This window comes from Rattus norvegicus, chromosome 8, assembly GCF_036323735.1.
Source record: "Rattus norvegicus strain BN/NHsdMcwi chromosome 8, GRCr8, whole genome shotgun sequence".
In the NCBI taxonomy this organism is placed as follows: Eukaryota; Metazoa; Chordata; class Mammalia; order Rodentia; family Muridae; genus Rattus; species Rattus norvegicus.
The window spans coordinates 105265085-105285141 of NC_086026.1; the positions used below are offsets into that span (position 1 = coordinate 105265085).

At 43.1% G+C, this 20057-nt stretch overlaps 1 protein-coding gene and 1 long non-coding RNA gene across 4 annotated transcripts in view; one reads left to right on the forward strand and one right to left on the reverse strand.

Moving 5' to 3' along the window:
• Pls1 (plastin 1) overlaps positions 1 to 20057 on the reverse strand; it is a 109941-nt gene that overhangs the window by 68773 nt on the left and 21111 nt on the right. The gene's annotated exons all lie outside the window — the stretch shown is intronic.
• On the forward strand, positions 4966 to 9513 carry LOC120094232 (uncharacterized). Of its 2 annotated transcripts, XR_005488390.2 has the most exons (4): positions 4966 to 5316; positions 5806 to 5872; positions 8849 to 8906; positions 9312 to 9513. It is a non-coding gene; the product is annotated as an uncharacterized LOC120094232 (long non-coding RNA). The 2 variants fall into 2 exon arrangements; XR_010054455.1 differs by lacking the exon at positions 5806 to 5872 and having other exon boundaries at positions 4972 to 5316.

A 20057-nucleotide genomic window follows, 5' to 3' on the forward strand; every position in this document is an offset into this window, starting at 1 on the left:
AAACACTGTCTTGAAACAGTAACTGGAAACATTGTATCATTTATGCAATGTTAAGCTAGTGGTAAACCTCAAGGGTTAGAGTCCACGTCCACTTTTAAACTGGCCCAAGTACAGTTCCTTATCCACTTTACAAGCCACGTTTATGGAATGGCAGTGGTTCATTCTGAGAAGGAATTCTGAAACATCTTTTATGATGCCTTCATAAAAAGTGTACATTACCAAACAGCTTTCCAAAGTGAAAGGAAAAGTAATTTTGAAATACAAGTAACTTTATAATAAAAGCATATTATAATATGCACTCTTAGAATTTCATTTCTATAACTGTGAAATTCGAGACATGCAAACTAACTTGTGGTGACCAAAGGCAGGGTGGCCCTAGGAATCACCTAGGAGTAACATGCAAAGGGACAGCTGGCGACTTTCAGTAGCAATGCAAATATTGGGTATTATTGACGGTGGTGACTTTTATAGATGCATACACCTGACAAAACATAGCTAACTGCCACTTAACAAAGATGCAATCTATATGCAATTCCTATGTTATGTCTCAATGAAAAGACACACATGCATTTAAATAGTTACTCTCTTTTATATGGCCACAAGTTGATTGAATTAGAAGAGTTAGGCAAAATTCCAAGGGACAAATATAATGAAAAATATTCTGTCTGGGTAACTCAAACGCCGGGATACCTCTGACAAAAGATTAACTTTACCAGTCTGTCTCCAACACAGGCTCAGAGCATTTTGGGGAGCACTGAGGACTTTGTCTTTGGGAATTTATAAATGAATGAAAAATGAGACATGACTGCTCCAAGGTATGGTAGAAGAGAAAGTTTTATTGTAGATAGGAGGGGGAGCACAGCCAGGGGCTTCTAGAAAAGTCCAGACTGAGTATGGCTATGAGAAGAGAGAGAGATGGGAAAGCAAGACAGGAAGAGAAGAGAGGAAGAAGCCAAGACAGCAACTGGGAGCCAAGAGACAAAGAGAAGCCAAGAGCGCCAGGAGGGCACATAGCCAAAATAAAACAGTGGGCTCTACAGGAGAAAAGAGAAGTGAAGCTCTGGGGGCTAGAGAGGTTTAGGGTAAGGGGTGCCTTATGCCACCCAGGATGACTCACTCTGTAGCAGTCACTTGAGTAGAGACTGAGGGAGACCTGTGGCCAGAGTCCTCTTTGCCATGTTAAATAGGTACCTAAGCCATCTGTCCTGAGTTTGGGACCTAACAGTCAATAGAAAGTTGGATGAAGTAACCATTCTTGCACTAAAAATTCCACTATTTCATGGAACACTTGGAAAAGAGACCCAGCAAGGGTAAGATTAGGTGACACTTGAGGACAGAATGCAGGGTTAAATGACAATGAGTTGAGAAAGAGGTCATGCTGAGGGACCTCTTTGTATGTAAAACGGACACAAGCTAAATTCCTCTGAGAGAGAGGACCTCCATTTTAAAAGGGCTTCCATAAGAGTAGCCTGCGGGAACTCCTAAGGCAAGCCTGTAGGGCATTTTCTTAATTTGTAATTGATGTGGGAGGGCCTGCCCACTGTGGGTGGTGAGTTCTATAAGCAAGCAGACTGCGCACACAGTAAAGGGCACCCTCCAAGGCCTCTGCAATCATCTCCTGCCTCCAGGTTCCTGTCTGGTTTGAGTCTTGGCTTCCCCGAAGTGGACTGTGTCTTGGGACATGTGAGCCTAATAAACCTCTTCTTCCCTAAGGAAGAACAACACTTTTGGTCAAAGTGTTTTATCACAGCAACAGAACTCCTAAGACAGAAGCTGTTTTTCTAGCTTCAATTTGTCATAGTAATTTTTGTTTTGTTTTGTTTTATAATGGACAGTGCACAAATATGTAATTGATAGCAAGAGTGTAAAATCCTAAGTGAAGAGACACTGCCTCAGAATGGCGTCACAGAAGTTCACTACAGAGTTTGGGAGGGGGTAGGTGTTTCAGAGGCTACCTTAATATGTTTATATGCATGAGATCAGCACAATAAAATGATTTCACCTAATAAGTTAATATTAGTATAATTTATTAATTTACTTAAAATAAATCTTAAAATACAAAAATAAAAACTCCACTATTTCAAAAAGATCATTTTATAATGTTTGTGATACGACCACTATGGTAGGAAATTGTGGTTACCTCTTGAGTGATGGCCAAGTACTGGCCAAGTGTGATTTGTCCTACCACTGTTCCACAAAATAGAAAGTCGAGTATCTCTCCTATGTGGCTCTTCAAAATAGACCCTAAGTAGTTATTCTTTTTAATTTTGAAAGTACAAAAATAATAAATATTTATAAAATAAGAATACCCAAATTGCTCCTAACCATACCCTTTGGCAACAAGTAGCATTAAGAATGTCCGGTCTTTTTTTCTATGTGCCCATTTTTTTGTTGTTTTTTTGAGACAGGGTTTCTCTTTGTAGCCCTGAATGTCCTGGAACTTGCTCTGTAGACCAGGCTGGCCTCAAACTCAGATCTGCCGGCCTCTGCCTCCCAAGTGCTGGGATTAAAAGTACGCACCATGACCAACCACCTAGCTCACCCCAGCACTTGGGAGGCAGAGGCTGGCAGATCTCTGAGTTCCAGGCCAGGCTGGTCTAAGAGTGAACTCCACAGAGTGTCAGCCAGGGTTATACCGAGAAATCTTGTTGCAGAAAAAAAATTCCCATGGAAGGCTACAGGGAAGGAGGAGGTAAACTTCACATACTTTATATACTTTTATTAAAATGTCCCTATGTTACAGATACAGTGACGTATGTGTGCAGTCATTTTTTTAATTAAAAATTGATGTCCTTGGATTAGACATATATCTCAGTACAGTACTTGCCTATAAAACTCCCAAGGTTTGGGAAAGAAAAAGAGAGAAAAGAGGGGACTGGAGAGGTAGCTTAGCAATTAAGAGCAAAGGATGTGGGTCTGGATTTTAGCATTCGCAGCAGATGGCTCATAAACCACCTGTAACTCCAGCACACACAAGCACAAGCTCACGCACAGATGCACACACATTTGCACATAAACAAAAATACAAAGTCTTTCTTTAAAGGAAATGAAAATTATTGGCTATTAAACTTTTTAAAAAAAACATGTCTTTCATAATAGTTCACACATTGGTCAATACCACGAGACAGTATCTCAGAGGTAGCAATGACAAGTCAGGCAGTGGCACAAGCCTGTGATGCCAACACTTGGGCAGAGGAGACATAAGGATGAGGGATTCAAGGTCATGTCTGCTAGACAGCAAGTCTGAGGCCAGCCCATAATACACGCTAATCTGCTCACACACACACACACATGAAACCTGCTGATAAAAACTGTGTAAAACAAAGAGACATTATGTAACCGATAAGGCCAAGTGTGTAATGTGGTTTCAATATCTGTGGATATTTGAGGGAACCATCGTGTCCATGATCACATTATACATTAATTACTAAAAAATAACTTTTGTGTCAAAGGTTAATGAGATAGTTCAGCAGGTAGAGAGGCTTGCCTGATAACCTGGATTCAATCCACAGAACCCCCATGGTAGAAGGAAAGAATCAATTCTAACGAGTTGTCCGCTGACCTCCACACTCACTCCCCACACACACAGAAATAATTTTTTTTCAAATTTAAATTAAATTGTGTGTGCAACTCAAATATTTTGCAAAGCAAGAGCATTTAGAACACGCATGATTGTATCCTCAGGGCAAGAGACTCATCTTTAAAATCTCTATACACAAGGGGAGGGGGAGGGGTTAGGGAGATGTTTGTCCGGAAACCGGGAAAGGGAATAACACTCGAAATGTATATAAGAAATACTCAAGTTAATAAAAAAAATCTCTATACACACACACACACACACACATACACACACAGTACACACATGTATGAGCACACACGGGCACACATACTAGGAGATCTGTTTCTAAAAGCTTTGTCAGCGTCTGGAAGAATATTTCTATACTGTGTGTGCATGGTTTGCAATTGTGTGTGCATGTAGGCCAGAAGTTGACACTATTCATCCTCCTCCTCCTTCTGTAAGACAAGTCCTGTCACTTTCTGTCAGACTGGATGGCCAGCAACCTCCTTCCATCCAGGTTTCAACAGCCCTCAGCTCTGGATGTGCCGCACTGCTGGCTTTAGATGTGGCTGTGCCAGCGCAGGAGACACCTTACATACTGAGCCGTCCCCCAAGTCCTCCATGTCTTAAAAATAGTCTTATTTCTCTAAAGGTTCTAAAGCATCAAGCTAGTACAACCCAGGTAGAGCGACCCAGGTAGTACAACCTGGGTAAGAGCGAGTTCATCAAGCTCTACACTTAGAATTTATAATATTTCCTGGGTGACTACAGTAATTAAATTTCAAAAAAATAGGAAATATTTTCATTGCCCTTGCCCTCAATATATTTGTTAGGTAATGTGATAGAACGTGAATTAACACAGAAGTCAGTAAAATATGAATTAGAAACTTCATCTTTAACAACCCTACTTTGACTGGTTTCTATTAGACGTTTAGCAAAGGTTTTGAAATGGATGTTCTAAAGAGACAATACACATACAGATAACACTGTTTAAAGTTACTTTGATTCAGTTCTTCAACTCAGTTCAATTAGTGGCTACTAAGTATCTCCTTTGGCCAACATGCTGCAGGGACTTCTCCAGCAATGCAGACAGGCAGAGAAGACACCACACAGAGCTCCGAATCAACCTCTGAAGACTGGCAGGTCACAGGGATTCTTACCATGTTAATTCAGCAACTGGGAAAAACACAATAGATGCCAGACTTTTAGCATCTGAAAAATAAATGTTCCTTAGAATAAGTAGGCGACAAACTTGTTGTGACTTTAATACATACAGTCAGCTAGAAGGAAGGGCTGGGTAAGTATAAGGAGGAACAGGAACAGAGAGGCGTGGGAGGGGGAGCTTGTGGCCTGCAGCAAACACCAGTGATCCTGCTTCAAAGCAGAACGTTTTTCCCCAAATCTAAATCACCAAAGAAACAGCCCAGTGTAGATTCTCTCCCCTACCTGCACGGAGGTAAGGGACTCTGCAACCCTGCCTGACTTGAAACAGACCTCTTAAGACCAATTGCTTTGTGATGCCAAGAAGTGCATGCTGGCACAAGCCAGATATGGGCGTCTCCTGAGAGGCTCTGCCAGAGCCTGACCAATACAGACAGGATGCTTGCAGATAACCATTGGACTGAGCACTGGGACCCCAATGGAGGAGTTAAGAGAAAGGACTGAAGGAGCTCAAGGGGTTTGCAACCCCATAGGAAGAACAACAATATCAACCATCCAGACCCCACAAGAGCTCCCAGGGACTAAACCACCAACCAGTGAGTACACATGGAGGGACCCATGGCTCCAGCCACATACGTAGCAGAGGATGGCATTGTCCAGCATCAATGGGAGGAGATACCCTTGGTTCTGTGAAGGTTCATTTCCCCACTGCAGGGGAATGCCAGGGCATTGAGGTGGGTGGGAGTGAGAGCATCCTCATAGAAGCAAGGGGAGGGAGTATGGGAGGGGGGGGGAGGAGATAACATTTGAAATGTAGACACATAAAATATCCAAGAAAAATAAAATCTTAAAAAACAAATAAGAAAAAAAAAAAAACAACAAAACTATTTGCTTTTAAGTCTGGCCAAGACATGTTATTTTTTGTTTTTTGTTGTTTTGTTGTTATTGTTTTTTAACCTTAGAAAAATATCTAGTTAAGTCACATTTTCTGTTTGTCTGCTTAAGATTTTATTTTATTTGAGGTGTAAGGGGCTTCTGCCTGTGTGTGCGCCTGTGTACCACACACATACTTGGTGTCCACGCAGGTAGAAGAAGTCAGGATCCATCTGGAACTGGAGTTACAGACGGTTGTGTGCCACCATGAGGATACTGGTAACTAAACCCCGGTGCTCTGCAAAAGCAGGAAGTGCTCTCCCTTAATCACACTTTTGCAGGCTCCTTTGCAGCTGTCGGCGAAGGGGCGGGGCCTCAGGATATATACATTGATAGACAACCCTATCTATGCAGGCCCAATTATCTTTCACATTAGTAAAGAGATTCAAAGTGCAGAGCCGCTGAACCTATTGTCCTTAACTTGAACTATGGAGGGAAGGAGACCTGAGCAAAGTAATGCTGGTAGGTGGCCTCCGATGCTCAAAATAACCCCACGTTCATGCACAGCAAGAAGGGGAACCCCAGAGGAGCAACTTCAGCCGACATCTGAAATGAACCCCGATAATGATGCACCCCTAGAACCTCTAGAAAGGATACAGTCCTGGCTTTTGCCTAGTGATCCGTAAGCCAGGCTCCTGACCTATCGTACAGGGAGGTAATAAATGTGTATCAGCCACACTGCCAGGTTTGTAGCCATCAGAGCAAGTGAGAGAGGTAATATAGATTCAGTTTTATTCCAGACTCAGCTAATTCTATCAGCTTGGCCTTGAACAGGTCACAGAGAGAACAGCTATTGCTTAGAAGATGGGGGTGGGGTGGGGATGAGAGCAGAACAGGACGTTTTGGGAGAGGACCAATGTTGTCTCTACAGTTCTCCTTAAATAGATTTTCCCCCTCAGTCGCATTATATAAAACACACTGGATGACTAGCTCAGGGATGCACAAGGCTCCGGGTCAATCCTCAACTCCGAAACAACACCACCACAACAAAGCCAACTGAGAAGTTGGGCGAGGATTTACGTTAGCATCTTAAAAAGACAAATGCTTCAAAAATGTAAATATTTGAGAGTTCCCAATGTTGTGAAATATAATGTTCGTGGGGAAGGGGTTCCTGGCAGGTACGTGTCAAAGTGTCCCCATGAGAAATCGCACCACACAAGAGATCTTTTAGTAAAAAGGGGTTTATTTGGGAGAAGAGTAGGAAGGGGAGAGAGCGAGGGCCTGGAGGAGGGTAGACAGAGTGGAACAGAGCCACTGGGGGTTGGGGAGGGGGGCAGAGAAGCAAAAAAAAAAGGAGAATAGAGAGGCCTGCCTGTGTAAGCAGAGAGAGAGAGAGAGAGAGAGAGAGAGAGAGAGAGAGAGCACTTTACATGCAGTGCCTGGCTGCTGCAGCCATTGCTAGGTCCCTGGGAGGAGCCTAGCTTTTCGCCTAGAAGCTAACACCAATAATGCCAAGCAAAGGCCTTTGTCTTCGCTTTATCTTTGTCAATGGATAACTCCCAGAGATGGTTCCTGTGACCCTGCCATTCTCACTAGCAGTCCTTCAAGCAGACCCTGGAGTGACATGAGATACAGATCCCCAAACCCCAAAGATTCTCATTCAGAAGTTCTAGGGTGAGGCCCCGGGATCTGACAGGAGCAGGAAATTCTGAAGTCTGTCCTGTAATAAATGTCAGGTAATGCTGGGTTAGTCCCATCTTCTCCCCCAGCCACCCTAGACCTCTGCTGCTCTGGGCAAGACTCAAAAAGCAACTCTGGTCAGAGGTTACCCTGGAAGCTAGCCCGTCTAAGAGCAAACTAATGGGTTAACTGCATGGGTTTGACATGAGCAGATCTGAATCCACTCTGACCTCTCAGTGTGCTTTGGGCAATCCACCTTATTTTCTGTGCCTCCAGTCTGTCTTCTCATTTGCATAAAGGAATCGGAAGCCTACCAACCCACAGTGTTGCTATGACAGCTTCAGCAAAGTCCTTAAGGCAGCTAGTTAGGTCCTATGATTACCAGCATACCGCACTTCTATTTTTAGATGAAATCTGGGCAAAATACACATTCTGAAACCTTCAGTGTTTTCATTCCTATAACAGAAATGTAGAAAGACGAAATCTTCGGTGGAAATAAACTTCCAACCTGAACGGCATGGGATGCAGAGTGCTTACTGAGGTCCTGTTGGGGAAGAAGAGAAAGGGGGGAAAGGAGCCATCGGAGCTCTTTGAGGCTATGTACACCACAAGGGGCATAATTTTACTCCAAAAATCCCAAAACAGTTGGCTCAAACAAAAAGATGCTTTCTTTAATCACAGGTTATCTAGAAAATCTGCCTTTTGCTTTTGACCTTTGGATCTGAAGCACCAAGCTCATGGGTTACTGAGAGCCTTCCAGGACAGATCATTTTATTAGCTAAGTGGGTGGGCCTCCATTCTGACTGGAAGATGGTTGAAATCGAACTGGATGACTCACAGTTAAATAATCCCGACTGGCAGGTGCATGTGAGGCCCAGACACAATCAAGTCACTAAGCATAACCAATCATTAGCATTAAAGTGAAGGACAATGAAAAGCAAAGAGCCCAGCAGACGCTAGGACACTTCATTGTTTAAAAAGATTTATTTATTTGTTTTATGTATCTGAGTGCTCTATCTGCATGTACACCTGTATGCCAGAGAAGGACATCAGATCCCATTACACATGGCTCTGAGCTACCAAGTGGTTGCTGGGAATTGAACTCAGGACCTCTGGAAGAGCAATCAGTGCTCTTAACCACCGAGCCATCTCTCCAGCCCCTGATTTTTATGGTTAAATGACAAGTAGCTAAGGTCACAAACTAGAAAAATGAGAATATGATTTAATTAATAAAATCAAAGACAACTGAAAGTGCAGAATTAAGTAGGGAGTGACACAATAGATGCTGGGTGAGACCAACACCCAAATGGCAGTGCTGGGGACAATGATCTGCACAGGAGGACTCTGACCGGGAAAAGAGTTGGCTATTGGGTAAACAGAAGCCTCAAGGCAGGGTTCTGTTAACCAGGATCCTCCTTTACCACTCCCAAAGGTCAACCACCTGAGTCAAAGACATCCAGTTCCAGGTCAACCTGAACAGCCTGTATCATCATCTCAAAGACCCTCCGGGATGCTTGACTGTCATATAAAATCTACTTGATCTTCCACCATTTTCCTTCTCTCTGCTCCTGACAGGCAGCCCTGGCAGTCTGGTCTCCCAATGAACTGTTCCTTCTTCCTACGGAGTGGTAAGGTCAGTAGTTTTACTGCATCTTTCTTTTCCCTCTGTGTCATTCAGCCCTGTTCCCTTATGTCAGGCTGACACAAGCTGAAGTCATCTGAGAGAAGGAAACCTCAATTAAGGAAATGCCTCCATAAGATTGGGCTATAGGGCACTCTAGGGCATTGTGGGTCGTGACCTCTTTGGAGGTCAAAAGACCATTTCATAGGTGTCACCTAAGACCTTCAGAAAACACAGGTATTTACATTATAATTCATAACAATAGCAAAATTAGTTATGAAGTAGCAATGAAAATTATTGTATGGTTAGGGCCACCATAACTTGAGGAACTGTATTAAAGGGTCAAGCATTAGAAGGTTGAAATACTATTATAGGACACTTTCTTAATTAGTAACTAATGGATCCATCCCCTTGCAGATGGTGCTATCCCTGAGCTGGTGGTCTTGTGTTCTATAAGAAATCAGGCAAGGCAAGCCATGAGGAGCAAGCCAGTAAGCAGCACCCTCCGTGGCTTCTGCACCAGCTCCTGCTTCCAGGTTCCTGCCCTGTTTGAGGTCCTGTCCTGATTTCCTTCAGTGGTAAAAACAGTGATATGGAAACATAAGTCAAATAAACCCCTTTCTCTCTCCAACTTTGGTCATGGTGTCTCATCACAGCAATAGTACCCATAGATAATTTACTTCATCAATTTTCTTCTCTCCTCTCTTTCCTTCTCCTCAACAGATGAGAGACTTGAGTGTCAGTGTTTCGTTTGTAGAGTCAGGGCCTCACTTCACAGTCCCAGCTGATCTGGAACTCCCAGTGTAACCCTCAGTGTGCTGATCCTCCTTCTCACCCGTCTCTGTGCTAGATGACAGGACACTCGTGCCAGGCTCAGCAGTACACATCTATGGAAAAGTATCATTAAAGGCACCAGAAGAGAACTGATTTAGAGCACTTAGGTAAAACAAAAACAAAAACAAAAACAAAAAACAAACAAACAAAAAAAACCCTATGAGTTTAGCGTTAGACTTACATTGAGAAATGGTGGCCAACAGACTTGCACAGTCTCAAATAGCATATATATGAATCTATATTAGCTACTAGTCATGGGGGTAGGGGGTGGGAGTATTTTGACCCAGTCTGAGGTTAGATTCTATCATGACAGGGACAATAGAGGCAGGAGCAGAAACTGATCACACTACCCTTACAGACAGGAAGCAGAGAAAGATAAACATGTGTGTTCAGCTCCCTTGATCCATTTTATTCAGTCCAAGACCTTGTCCCGTGGGAAGGTGTCACCTGTGTTTGGGACAGATCTTCCCTCCTCCATTAATGTAAAACACTGAGAGCCTGGCACAGAAAGATACCAGACACAAGACTATGTGGCTGACCAATTAGTTTGCATCAGGGTCACCACCTGGAGATCTGAATTGATGGAGCCATGTCTGGAAATCAAATTGCTAAATCAGTTAACTGTAAAACTCGTTTACACGATTAGCATTGCATTATCAATAATATTTCTGTTCACTTTTCTATCCTTTCAGGAGACTTGTGGCCAGAGTTCCTGATTCACAGTCTGACACAATGGAGGAGTGGACCAGACAAAGCTGGTCCGCTTCTCCTTTGGTAGCAGTCAAAAGGTGTGCAGCTAACTGTACAGACTGGATTCCCCAGAGCACGACACAGATCCAGTAAGATAAGGACTCTTTCCTAAGTCCATCAGTTCCTGATTTAAATAAACTTCCAGAGTCTGGGGTGAAAACCTCAGATCTACTCCTGACAAGCCTGGGGCCAAATATCTCTACCTCTCAGAGCCATAGCTCCCTCCCCCTTCACAAGGCATTGGTGCAGAGTTCCATAATTAACATGAGTTGGGGGCTCTCCTCCATATCTGGGGAGGGAGTGTCTCTAAAAGTTAATCACCTACGACTTGACACATACAAAACAGCACTGTCTGCTGTCTGTCACACTGAAAACGGGAGAAAATGTGCCTTTGTGTGGTCCAGAGATTTCCCCAACTGTCTCTAGACCTCCGGTCTCCTCCAATGGAGTCATGCGCTTGCTAGGAAATACAGCTAGAGTTCAATCTCTCCTCAGCTTTCGGAAGCAATTGAATTTTTCAAATGCCTAAGATTTCTACCAGCCATATCGTACTGATTGCTAATTCTGATTATGTATTTTTAAATTCTACCAACGTCACCGTTGTTTATTTCATTTTTTTTTTTTTTTCCTGGAGATGAGGACTGAACCCAGGGCCTTGTGCTTGGTAGGCAAGCACTCTACCACTGAGCTAAATCCCCAACCCTATTTCATTTTTTAAAAACCACACATATTCTTTTTTAAAATTCAGACAGATTCCAACAGAAGAGCACCCTGCAGCCTCTGCACTCCTCAAAAGTCCCAAGATCAAAACCCAGAGAGAGCCTAAGAGTGGAGGCAACCAAAGGGAGCCTGAGGAGGCACAGTTAAAGTAGGGTGGGGTCCTGGAACCAAAGGCCATCCAGTGAAACAAAGAAAATGGTCAGTACCTTGTGCATTTTAGTAATAATGTAACAATATGAGCACATTAGTTATAACTAATATAACATGCAGTATATAAGACGTTACTAATAGGATCAGGGGCCAGCAGGGGGACACAGGGAATACTCTGTATGTCTGCTTGATTTCCACGAAAATTCACATAAAAGATAAAGTCTGTTAATATTTTTTAACATCACTACAATGAGATACTGTCTCACACCCGGTATGTGGGCCATCATGAGGGAAACAAACGTTGGCGACAGTGTATTATGTGGAGAAACATAAACATCTTCACACTGCCCTTGATGCAGCAGCTTTGGAAAAGTTTGGCAGCTCCTTGAAGTGCAGTCACCAGTGACTCGGCATTTCCACTTGAATTCTAAAAATACCCACAAGAAAGAAAAGCAGGGTCTGTAGAGATGACTTAGCGGGGCAAGAACACGGGCTGCTCCTCCAGAGGACCCAGTAGCATACATATCCCAGGATCCACATGGTGGCTCACATCTGTCCTAACTCCAGCTACAGGGAGTCTAACATCGTCTTCTAGCCTCCTTGGGCAATCACAAAAAGGGCGTATAGACATATGTGCACTGAAGGCAATATAACCATGCACAGAGGTTGTTTTTTAATTTAAGAAATTAAAACAAGTGCATTTTCCTCAAGAAAATTCACAAATGTTCATAACAGCGCTGTTCGTTAGAGCTGGGCATCTCAAACTCTGCCCTGCCCTGAGTTCCTCCCTATTCCACAAAACTGTGGCGTGTAGACCTGAGTTGACCCCACCGCCTTCGTTTGAATACAAGCACAGAGAAAGAACGACTACACGTTATTCGGCGCGCCACCCTGTCTCGCTTGAATCATGAGGCAAGGGCTGGTAACTTATGCAAATGAAGAGGTAACAGCTACAAACTTATCAGAGTAGACTGGGAGTACATTGTGTCTGCCAGGGGCACGAGGGTGTATTAAAGTCCTATCTAGAGGATGAAGAGATGGCTTAGAAGCTCAGAGCAGCTCTTTTCTCTTCTTTCTCCCGTCCTTTCCCCTTGTCTCATTCTCCCATTAAATCTCTTCATGTGGGAAAAAAAAGAAAAGAAAAAAAAAATAATCTCAGAGCACTTGGTCTTGTACAGAATCGAAGTTCAGTTCCCAGCACTCATGATGGCTCACCAACTATCCGGAATTCCCAATCCAGGGAATCTGATGTCCTCTTCTTCCCTCCACAGGTACCAGTCATGCATGTGGTGTACATACGTGCGCGTGTGTGTGTGTGTGTGTGTGTGTGTGTTCCAACAAAACACTCATACGTATAAAATAAGTCCAAAAAAGAAATAAACCTACTTTGTGTTTTTCTTCTTAAAGTATGTGTACGTGAGAGAAATAGGCCAATACCAGCTCAAGGGCTTCATGACCACACCAGACCAATGAGGAGTGTAATATTCTCACTTGAATGTTACAATCCCCACAAGGAGAGCACCTCACACTGGAATAACAATGCTCACACCCACCTGTCATTTCTCTGTGCTGGGTCATTCAAGATATCAAAAGGCAGGGAATTCCCGAATGTCCCTGGGGGTTTAGCTCACAATGGTGCTCTCAAGAAATTCCATCCATCCATTCATCCCTGTCTATGGCTGTCTGGATGAAGTCCTTCATCTCCGCCTCGGCCTCCAGTAAGCCTCTTTGAACTCTGTGTTCTTTAATCTGTGTGCGCATGCCTCAAGCAGAGTGTATGACCGGAGTTCATTTTAGTGTTTCTGACTGGAATCAAAATAACCTGTGTTTGCCAATGGCCAGTTACTAGGAAGAATCAAGACTATGTCATAAATTATAGCCAATGAAAATAGGTTGTGAATTTATTATTATTAAATTCTGACATTGTAGAAAGATGCAAAAAGTGTCTGTTTCTAACATAGGGTGCTCATGACAATAGCCTAAAAAGGAAACTCCAAACAGATTGATCTTTTTAATGTGGTGCTGCCACACAATGGAATATTATAGCCGTAAGTATTAATATATACTACATACAACATGGATGAATCGTGAACATATTATGCTAGGAGCCTGCCACAAAGGGGTCACGTGACCTGTTCATTTGTAATTTTAAAGTTAGGATGGGCAAGGCAATATACACACCTACAGCAGCATTCCAAAAGTGGAGGCAGGAGAATTAGACACTAACTCTCCTGGCAGGAATGAGGATATTCTAAGATAGCTCTGCCCCTCCCTTTGGCCATCAGACTATTAATACAATACACCCCAAGATTTTAGAATTTCCCCAGAAATCTCATACTGAGAGGAAGAAAGGGTTGAGAGCCCAGTGTTAGCCAGAGCCCTGGAAGAGACGTTACACAGTTTTGATATCAAGTCAGACCACGATGCAGGAGACTCAAGGAGAAGACACTGGCAGTGAGCAGGCTCACATCTTGATGGAGACTCTTAGCTAAGAATACTCCCTCTCCTCTCTTTAAACCTAGATCTCCTGTGAGGACTCGAAGATGGACGTGGGGATCACTAAGTGTCTTTGTTCCTCTTCCGGGTATGGAATAGCTCTTATTTTTCTGCCTTTAATTCATATTTGCTTTTGTTTTCTTTTGCTTAAACAGAACTATTCAAAATGGGCAGCCTGGTCTACTTTGTTGGGGTTGAATGGGCTCAGAGTCTGACCGTAATGATTCTGATAACAATAAATTCATGTTATTCTCAGCCACACATAGTTTGAGGCCAGCCTGGGCTATATAAGGCCATCTCAAACAAACAAATAAAATCCTAGGTAAAAATATAAAGGAAGTCTCTAGACATGGGGACAGAGAGGATGGGGGTGGGGAGCTATGGTTGGAGATGAGGAGAGGATGCTAACAAAGAAATATTCTAAAATCAATCATCTACTGTAATATTTTGACTTTGTTTGTTTGTTGAGACAAAGTTTTCTACGTAGCCTTATCTGGCCTACAACTCAGTATGTTGACCAGGCTAGCCTCAGACTCAGAGATCTGCCTGCTTCTGCCTCTGGAGCCCTGGAACTAAAGTCACGCACCACACGCCCAGCTTAAAAACTGACCATCCACCACTTTAAGTGGGTGGAATTCATGGTACTTTATCTAACAGAGCTATTATTTTAAAACTAACACTATGTCATGCCCTAAAAATACTGAAGACTATGTAAGGCAAAGACTTTGACAATAAGCTGTTAATACGAAATCTCTAATTTCCCCGGAAAGTCCCACTGCGTGGTTTTGTAACCTTCAACATCAGTGCCCAAGTCCCTAACAGAAGAAGGGACCCATGCATTAGGAAGTTTTCAGTGTGTCTCCATGTCCTTAGATTAGTTATATTAGATCAACGTGAATGACCTCAGGGCCCCTTCACATGTTCCCAGGACATGAGACAGTATACAGGATATCTTCACTGATCCTTAACAAACATGCAGCTTCATGGGTATCTTAAAGTTCCCTTTGTAACTGCTTCAAGATGCAGTCATTTCCTCTTAATTACTAGAAAATTGGGCCAGTGGGTAAATGTTTACTGCTAAGCCTACAACCACCGTTCCATCCCCAGGACCCACATACCGGAAGAGGACTGTCTGCCATTGTTGTCTAACCCCAATATGTATATGATGATGGCACAGACATGCACACACAAACACACAAAGGAAAGAAAGGCAATACAAAATAACTTAAAAAAAACATACTGTTTTCCATTCTCCCTTTTTAAATCACTGTAACCACACTGGCAATGTTAACCTTATAACCATACTTCAAGTGTAGCTCATCTCCTACAGCACAATACATTTGTTTACATAGGAAGACACAGAATAAAGAAACTCTTGGTCCTCCATTCACTTACGGCAGGAAGAATGAACTGTAGCAAACTGTGCATTAATAAACAATCCTTTAAGCATTATTGTAAGCTACTCTCCCAATCACTTTTAATCTGGTTTCTCCCAACACAGTAAGAAAGCATTTAAATTGACTGTTCATTTATTTTAACAGTAAAATCAGTTTCACATGCAAGATTACCTCCTTTATGTCAACCACTGTTACTACATACTACTTTATTCATACCTGGAGTTGGTTTAGAATAGATTAAAAAATGTGGTAATCCTTACTATTGTGAATTCAAGTTATTCAGCTCACTCTAGAAAAATGTTAAAGTAGCTCTCAGGACGTCCTGCCAACAGCCCAGATCTGGGGTTAATATACAACTGTCCCCCTCATCATGGAATGTATGTCCTAAGACCCAACGGATGCCAGGAACCATAAAAGGCACTAGGCCACCAAATCTATTCTATTATTTTCCCACAGAACTTTTGTTGAAAGTTTAATTTATAAAGTAGGCCTGATGTAGTGATTTGAATAAGAATGGCCCTGTAGGCTCACATACTAGACCTCTAAACCTGTAAGCCAGCCCTAATTAGATGTTTTCCTTTCTAAGAGTTGCTGTGGTCACGGTGTCTGCACAGCAGTAGGGCACTAAGAACAATGTCTTTAGCAGCTATTTGGGGACTATGGTTTTCCCCTCTTCTTTGTGGTTCTGCTTTCTATGGTTTGGGTTATTCATGTCAACTGTGATCCAAAAATATGACATGGAAAATTGCACAAATAAGTCAGAAGTTTTAAATGGAATACCACAGAGAGGGTTACTTGAGCACAGTGATACTGTCTAGAGTCATTCAAGATGACGACTCACTAGTGACGGGTGGGTAGCGTACAGAGTGTGGGTGTCCTGGGCAAAGGGCTAACTCAAATGGTAGGGTAGAATTCGACCACACAAAATGTCGTGCTGCTTCAGAAGAGCCGGTAATAGCATAAGGTGGCAACACAATGCTGAAACCATGCACCTCTCAGGCTCATCATTCAACTCAGAACCAAAAAGAAGGGTGAGCTCACTAAAATAAATCACATTTTAATTGAGCTTTTCTGTGTGTGTGTGTGTGTGTGTGTGTGTATGTGTGCACGTGCACGTGTGTGAACATGCATGTGTATGATGTGTGTACATGCATGTGTGTGTACATGCAAGTGTGTGTACATGCGTGTGTGTGTGTGTGTGTGTGTGTGTGTGTGTGATGTACGTGGAAGTGTGAATACAATAGTACATTCTTGGTATCAAACTCCAGTCATCAGGCCTATACAGCAAGCACCTTTACCCTCTCAGCCATCTCGCCAATCCCACAATAAAATATATTTTTAGAGACAGAAAATACACACAAAGAAAGGGAGAGAAAGAGACTGATTGATTGATTGATTGATTGGTGTGTCCTTTGGAATTATAACCAGTTTTCCTCTTACTAGGTTGCATATTTTTATTAGAAACGTCTAGTAATGAATTAATTTGTGTAACCCCTTAAGTCATTTTACATATACACTTTATATATACACACTATATATAGCACTTTAGGGCCTATTTCAAACTGTATTATTCACGGGTGAATGTGCTTTAAGATAGGGTACCTCCTATTAAAATCCTTACATGGCTAGAAGGAACCACTTGTCTGGAGGTTCCCTGACAATGCAGGAATCTTCCTCTGGGCTCAAAATGTCTGATGGTGTTCTCAGTGTTTGGATTGCAGAAGTTACTTGCCTGCTAACTCAACAGATTCTAAAAGGGTTTTGTTTGTTTGTTTGTTTGTTTGTTTGTTTTTCCTATTGTCACAAGATGTTAGTTCTAACACAGAGGGACAAATGAACAATGGCTGTTCTCAAGATGAGAACTTAGCCCAAGATAAGGTAATTAACCTATAGACAGGCAACATTCCAATCTCTCCACAGCCCTGAGATTCTAATCAGCCAATCAGTGACTGCAGACAGATTCCTTCGGGGAGTTTCCATTCACGTGCAGCCTGTCTTCAGCTGCTTTTGTTCTTGGGGCAAAGGAAAACTTACGCCTGGATAACACTGTCAGTTACAGCATCTTTACCCACGGTGTCTACCTGGGTCTACAGTGTAAAGGGACAGGTATGTCAATAGGTATTAAAAAATGGACAGTTTATGGAGAAAAGGAGCCCAAAAAACTCTAAAACTGTACCCAAGGCATGTGCTGGCAACACAGTTGTGACCATTAACAGAACCCCTTTCTGTCCTGGGAAAACCAGGAAGGGACGAGCTCACAGATCAAAGACTCTAAACTTTAGGAACACTAATTCATTTGAAGAGAGAGCTGTGCTCGAGAGGCCTAAGGAATTCACTGCTCCTCAAAAGCAGCCTCGTGGGAAAGCGTTTCCCAGGCTCACCACACACAGAAGCTACCATGCAAAGGCCAGGCTCTGCCAGCCTTGGACCCAGAGTCGTAACATCTTGTTCAAGGTTCTAGAAAGTCACCAACCCAGGTGTGGCGGGCCAGAAGTCTCTATAAGGAAGCCCTGAGAGGCCATTGTGTGAAACTGGGAAGATGAAGCCCAAGTTGCAATGGTGACCCTGAGTTGTAAGAGAGGGGCCAGAACCATGGGACATCTGCCAACAAAAGCAGAACGGAAATGAAGTGAGCCTCCCTGGCCATCGGTCTCAGCACAATCTGGGAACCTGTTAACATGTAAATTCCTTGGTTGGTTATGATCAAGATACACTGTCTCCAAGTACGAAATGCCAAAGACAAATCAAAAACATTTTTAAAAAAAGTTACAAACTCCAGAGTTAAGACACAGAAATGTTTTTCCCCCGTTTTTGTTTTGGTTTTCAACAACCTCTCTAGCTGATTCTGATGTTTGTTCACAGTCTAGAACACACTGGGATACTTGTAGCCTCAGGAAATGAACAGCTTTTCCTGTCTTCCTGCTTTTGCTTATGTTGTTACCTGAAGCTGTGAGTTGTCACTCGTCACTACGGAAACTGCACTTTGGGTTCTGTGTTGTTTTGTTTTGTTTTCCAAATCAGGGTTTCTCTATGAGGTCCTGGCTGTCCTGGAACTCATCCACTGAGCAGGCTCACTTAGGGGGAGAGAAGACAAGGACCTTGGAACCAGTCTTTTCTTTAGGCATCCCTGGCCCCTAGCGAGGAGAGTCCTAGACCCACTGCATTCCAGGTCCTGGTCCTAAGCTCCCTGATCCCAACATCTCCTGTCCCCACCATCCCTTCACCAAGTACCTCTTCTGGTTTTTTTGCCTTGTTGTGTTTTTTTGCCCTACACTTTTTCAGAGAACCTCCACTTTGAATCTTTCCTTAAACCCCTGGCCAGAGTTACCTCTCCTGAAGTTCCCTTCCTTCCTTTGCCCTTCCTGGTAGCTGTCACAGGTAATGGTCCCTGTAGTGGCTTGAGTGAGAATGGCTGCAACGGGGCTCGGATATGTGACTATCTGGTTGTCAGTTAGTGGAACTGTTTGGGAAGGTTTAAGGCTTTGGTTTTATTGGTCGAGGCGTGCCACTGGGCGTGGGCTTTGAGGTCTCAAAAGTCCACACTAGGCCCAGTTTCTCCCTCGGCCTCCTACCTGTGGACCAGGATATAAGCTCTCAGCAAGTGCTCCAGTGCTATGCCTGCCTGCCACGGTGCTGCTCCCCAGCTATGGTGATCACGAAATCACCCTCTGAAACTAAGCTTCCTTTTATACGTTGACTCGGTCACTCTGTCTCTTCACAGCAAGAGAATCGTCACCAATAGTCCTGTGTCTGCTCCCTCCACTGAACAGTCTCTAGTGTAAGCACCGTATGTCACTCATGTCCACACACCCAGCTCTTCCCCTTTATCTCCTTCTAAAGCATGTGATTAATAAGAAGGCCAGTGAGATGCAACCAACCCCTGTCTCCACATCAGACATCAACACACGTCGTTGTCCAAGGACATTCAGAGCTGAGGAAGCAGTTACCAAAGGCACCTGTGACCACAAAGAAACCCCTTAAGGAGCCCCACAGCCGAGGCTAACCACAGAACACATTCTAGACGTTTATAAATATCCAGTATAAACCTCATCTAGAAATTTCTCCTCTAGTCAGAAGACAGAGCGACAGGAAAAGCACCAGATCCAGCAGTATAAGAAAGAAGCTTCCAAACAGGTCCCTCCATATACACTGACTAGCAACATGATCCCATTATTAAACCCAGTGTTTTGTTTTTCTCAAATGAAAAATCAGAAAACACAATATGGATTTGATCTCTGCCATTTCCAAGTTGGGTAACCCCAGGTAGGCAGGTCACTCTCAAAACAGTAGCTGCTTATCAATGGAAGGCAGCAAATTCACACATAAAAAATATATTCATTAACAAAAGCCTTTCAAACTATATTCATTAACAAAAGCCTTTCCTCCATATCTCCAGTTATAGCTTCTTTCACAGTCACCAATTACTGACTGAAGGTGTCCCTTCTCTTGGGCTCAGAAACAACCACAGACTTTGAGTTCTCTTCTCCAGGCCAACTTATTTCCCATAGTCAAAGTCTGGCTGCCCAAAGGCTCATTTTGATGGACCATTAAGCAGTGAGAGATTTTTCAGAGTTTTCCCACTGATAATAATCTTGGGTTTAAAAGATCGTTTAAGAATAAGATAAGGGTGCCTATGAGGTAAGATGGCCCTGCAGGTAAAGATATTTCCTGCCAACCTTGAAGGCCTCAGTTAACCCTCCTCCCCCAAGGCCTCACACGGTAGAAGGAAAGAACACACTCTGAGGCGCATGAATGCATACACACAAAATGAATAACAGTCTATAGTTGATTCTAATGAAACACATGTATAAAAAGG